Here is a 5158-nt window from a genome sequence, read left to right on the forward strand (position 1 = left end):
CTGCACAATATTGCAGAGCGCGCACTTTCACAATGAGAGTCGCTTTTGTTAGTCAGACTTAAAATGATTTTTCTGTCTCTCTGCCTTGTTAAAGTTTACAGATTTCAGCATCATCTCTGATCATGCAATTCACTGATCCTTATAACCTGACGTATCTGCCTCAAGCACACGATAAGCTCGTAGTTCCAAAGAGGCAAGTGCTCGTGACCGATACCCTGAATACGTAAACTCAGGTTTCCATCCCGGATGTGAACTGCATCCCAGCTGAGAGCTGTAAATGCCGGTTGCCGGTTCTTTCTGGATGTGTGAGTTTTTAAAGGAAAACAAAGTCACACTTGAAAATATTGGAGTATTGGAAGGTGAGTTTCACCCAGGTCCGGACATTAACAGCTGGGTCTAGGAGCAGCATCTCCAAAGCACGCCACTTTTGGACTGTAGCCAGTACAACTGGGCCGTCCCCTGAGACAGGCTGGGGTCTGGAGCCCAAGCCCATCTCCCAGGCATTAACGCCTAAATCCCCGGGGCTGAAATGGATGCGATAACAAAGAGCGCTACACCCACCCCTGGATTCTCCCCAGGTGGAAGAGAAATACTTCTTTGAAGGGCAAACCCATTTTGAAAGACTTTGTTTGAAATAACTGATTGTGCAGAAATGCAGGTAGTCGCTATAAGCAGAAATTAGAAACGTGGCCTGTGTATTCAGAATCGATATAATGCTGGTTCAAGAAGAAAGTCAGGAGTGATCTCGATGCGCGCTTTTTAACTTATGTGGTCCTTGAGTATCTGAGCCCAGTTCACAGGAGAAATTCTCCATAGTTTACATGAGCAGTAGCTGACCACTTCCGAAAATCGGGAATTTCATCTACAGATGCTGCCATCACCCAGACAGAGTGACACATCAGCTTCTAACTTCACCTAGTAAGCCTCCCTTTCGGCACGGCTATATCAAGACAATCAAGGATACAAACCACTCTAAAATCTACAGCATTTACCTGTGCGTAGGGGGAATAGAAGTGGAAAGAGCAGTAATTCAAAGCTGTGGCCATTTTCACCTCTTGCCCTCTTCCTCCGTTCTCTTAATAGAAGCAGAACATACATGAAAACGTTAAAGCTGTCAACCGTCACGCAAACTGTACTCTTATGCTGAAAGCAGGAGTTTTCTTTCAAAAACTGGGCCTTGAGAACCTTAGCTCTGCTGCGTTTTTGAAACAAAACTCCAACTGACAGCAAAATATACTTGAACCAAGGAGCTGGTACCTCCTCCGGGCTTGCTGCAGCGATGGAGGCAGTCGCCAGCCGCTATAGAATGTTACATTTCCACGGTTGCCAAGCGCTCCTCCGGCTCGTGACATCAGCATGATGGCGCTCTGTGACCTGTCCAGCTTGGACATCTTCCTTTATCTCCATTGTTTCAGAGTAAAGTACAGAAAACGGGACCGTTTCAGAGAGTCTCCCATTCCGGTGTTTGTTCAACGTAAAAGGGAACAAACCCATCTGGCGGGGCTTAAGTAAGACCAACTTCTTGCCGTAGGAACTGGGGTCTTGGAAACAAATCTTTGCTACCGCAAAGACAAATCTTATTCTTGGACTATTTTGTCACCCCAGTCCTTGTGCCCCGTGTGTTTCTCCCGGTAGGTACCTCTTTCTTTGGATTGAGAAGCTTGCTGCTTCCCGGTAGTCCACTGCCAGCTGTTAACTGCTTCCGTTGTTGGGGTTCATTGCTTTTTCGTGCTTCCACGCTGTCCACTGCCACAGCTCAAGCAGAAAGAACAGCGTACACTTGGGTCCCTCGTTAACACCTCTGTTCCCATTCAGGTCCCAGGCTGCCTCTGAACAAAAAGTATCTGGGCGGGGGAATGAAGTTTCAGCCCTGGAAAATGGTAAGGCATACTGTTATCCCCAGGACATGGGGTCCCATTTCCAACACTGAGTGACATCGGTGACTTGGAGGTGAACGCCTCAGAGCGCTGTTAGATCAAAACCTGGGAACTTTTCAAGTAGAGCATAAAAGGAAGCGCAGAAAGGAAGTGTTCACGCTGCCCAGAGGTCCCCCTGCAGCCCACAGAGGTCCATGGTGGAGCAGATATCCACCTGCAGGCCGTGGAGGAGCCCACGCCGGAGCAGGCGGATGTGCCCGCAGGAGGCTGTGGCCCTGTGGGAAGCCCATGCTGGAGCAGGCTCCTGGCAGGGCCTGTGACCCCGTGGAGAGAGGAGCCCACGGTGGAGCAGGTTTGCTGGCAGGACCTGTGACCCGCCACGCTGGAGCAGGTTGTGAAGAACTGCAGCCCGTGGGAAGGCCTCACGTTGGAGGAGTTCGTGGAGGACTGTCTCCCGTGGGAGGGAGCCCACGCTGGAGCAGGGGAAGAGCGTGAGGAGGGAGGAGCGGCAGAGACAAGGTGTGATGAACTGACCGCAGCCCCCATTCCCCGTCCCCCTGCGCCGCTCGGGGGGAGGAGGTAGAGGAAAATCAGGAGTGAAGTTGAGCCCGGGAAGAAGGGCGGGCTCGGGGGAAGGTGTTTGAAGAGTCAGGTTTTCTTTCTCATTCCCCTACTCGGATGTGCTCGGTAAGAACTTCAGATCATTTGCCCGCGTCGAGTCTGTTTTGCCCGTGACGGTAATGGGTGAGTGCTGTCTCCCTGTCCTCCTCTCGACCCACGAGCCTTTCCTTGCATCTTCTCTCCCCTGCCCAGCTGAGGAGGGGAGCGATGGAGCGGCTTTGGTGGGCGCCTGGCGTCCAGCCGGGCTCAAGCCAGCCCAGCTTCGAGGGCTGTCCACCGAGGCAGAGAGCCTGGGTACCAGCAGGAGGCAGCTGTCCTGACGGGGGCAAAGCCAGGCCCAGAGAGGTCCCCGCAGCCTGGGGACAGGGCATCCATGCCCCAGGCCCGGGCGTGGGGCACCCCGGAAAGCAGCAAAGCCAGCCTGAGGAAAGGCTGCCAGGCCAGGGCAGCCGCCGCTGTGGAAAGCGGAGCTGCCCCAGGCCCGCGGCCGGGCTGGGCGGCGGAGAGCGGCGGAGCCACCGCCTGGCTGCGGGCTGCTGGAGAGAGGCGCCCGCGCCCCGGCCCGCCGTCCCCGGCGCACAGGTGCGTCGCGGGGCTCCTGCCGGGCGGGCGGCGCCGGACTCCAGTTGCCGTGGCGCAGGGCGGGCGCGGGGCGGCGCAGGCGCAGCTGCGGCTGGGCGCTGGGCGCTGGGCGCTGGGCCGGCGGCGGGAGCGGGCGGCCGGGGCCATGAGGCGGCGGGGCGCGGTGCAGCGGCAGGTGCCGTGTCTGTTGGTGACCGAGGGGAAGGAGGAGCCGTCGTCCAGGCGGGAGCGCCGGGTGGCCGGGGCGGCACGGGGCCGGGCGGGCGGGCGGGCGGGAGGGAGGCAGGCGGGGCCGCAGTGCCCGCGGCGGGGCCGGGGCCGGGCCCCGGGGGAGTGGCGGAGCGGGGGGGAGAGGCGGCAGCACCGACCATGTCAGAGCCGCCCGTGCCGTGCCGTGCCGTGCCGTGCCGTGCCGTGCCGTCGCGTCCCGTGCCGCCTGCGGGGAGGGGGACACGCGAGTGGCGAGAGGTTTCGCTGCAGATGTGGAGCCAAGTGCACGGCAGAGGTTTGCATAGGGCTCCCCCCCCAGCCCCGTGCCCCTTAAATGGGGGCAAGAAAGGTCGTTTGGGAGGCGTCTGAGCTCTGTCCCGCTCTTTTCCTGGCAAGTGCATCCAGGTGTTCACCCTGATGTTGCGTTTGCTTTTTCTAAGTGTCGGGAACAGTGGGGGCAAGGAGTGAGGCCCCCCAGCGTGACCGCCCTGGGAGCTAGTGTAAAGGAATGGAGCCCAATGGGAGTGCTTTCTTCCCGAGATGTAAAAGGCAGTGTTGGGACAGGTTGGGGTGGCATTCAGCTGTCTAGGTGCAGACCTCCAACTTGTGTTTCCCGCTTTTAGTAGCAGCACCTACTGCTGTCTGTCGGCTGCAGGGTGACCTTGAGTGCGTGTGGGTGACTTTCTCGCGTTGGTGTTTGCCTTCAGGATGGAAGAGCTGAAATGATTGCCAGAACGGCAGTACCTTCATTGTCCCAAGTCTGAGTAGCACCACCATCTTGATAACGGTCATGTAAGGGTCCCTCCCTGGGCTGGTTGTGGCTGGGGTAGAGTTCCTTTTCTGGGTAGTAGGTAGTGTGGGGCTCTGCTTTGGCTTTGTGCTGGCCAGAGTGTTGATAATGCAGCCATGTCATGCTGCATGTCAACACGGTGCTGTTGACTTTCAGCTCCAAACTGCAAGCTTGGAGCAGCTAGTCATGATGCGTTTCTGTTGCCATCGTAATAGAGGAAGACACGTGTCGAAATTTTGTAGCGTTGGACTGGAACCCTTCCAGTTTATATGCCCTATGTAAAGTGGAAGGCCAAGTCATCTCTCAATCCTAGTGGAGAACGGAAAAGAGGGAGAGAGTTTGCAATGGGATTGCCTTTGTTCTTTTTGTCTCAGAGCATTTTCCAGACTGTCACGTCTTGAAGAAGCAATGGTGTGTTTCGACAGGATTAGAAGTCAGCAATAGAATGTAGAATACTGGACGTAGAGAGGCCAGCTGTAAGGAGCAAGAATCGGTATGAGAACAAGGCAGTAACGTGGCCACGATGAGGGCTGAAAAGACCTGTCTTCTTTTCAGCCCTTTAAAGTTTTGGCAACTGAAAGTCTAACTGGAAGGGCGTTAGAGGCAGGCATAGGCAATGCAATTCCTACGGAAAAGGTGGACGGCACCTGCTGTTAGGTAACTGCCTAGAAAGGTAATAAGGAAGATCCATGTGCAGATTTCTCCTGTTGACTAGAAGCCTTGTTTTACTTTCTGTAGTGGCAAATGAGAATTCCTCTCTTGCCTTTTATGTAGTTGATTTCAGTGCTGTGCAGGGTATGGTTGCCTCAGTAAACTGCTGGTTTTATCCCTCTGGAAACTCTGGGGAGCATTTGATCACAGGAAGCACCGATCCCTTTCCGTTCATCTGATTCCGGTCAAGAGTAGTTAACAGCTCGCCGGAATTGTTACTATCTCATTGAGCCATGTATTCTTTGTGTAATCATCGAATCTTAGAATCCTTGAGGTTGGAAAAGACCCTTATCTTTTAGGTGATGACCCTTATCTCCCTTAGGTCATCGAGTCCAACCGTGAGGTACCTAGCACTGCCAAGCTCACC

The sequence above is a fragment of the Gymnogyps californianus genome, unplaced genomic scaffold, assembly GCF_018139145.2.
Source record: "Gymnogyps californianus isolate 813 unplaced genomic scaffold, ASM1813914v2 HiC_scaffold_55, whole genome shotgun sequence".
Taxonomy (NCBI): domain Eukaryota; kingdom Metazoa; phylum Chordata; class Aves; order Accipitriformes; family Cathartidae; genus Gymnogyps; species Gymnogyps californianus.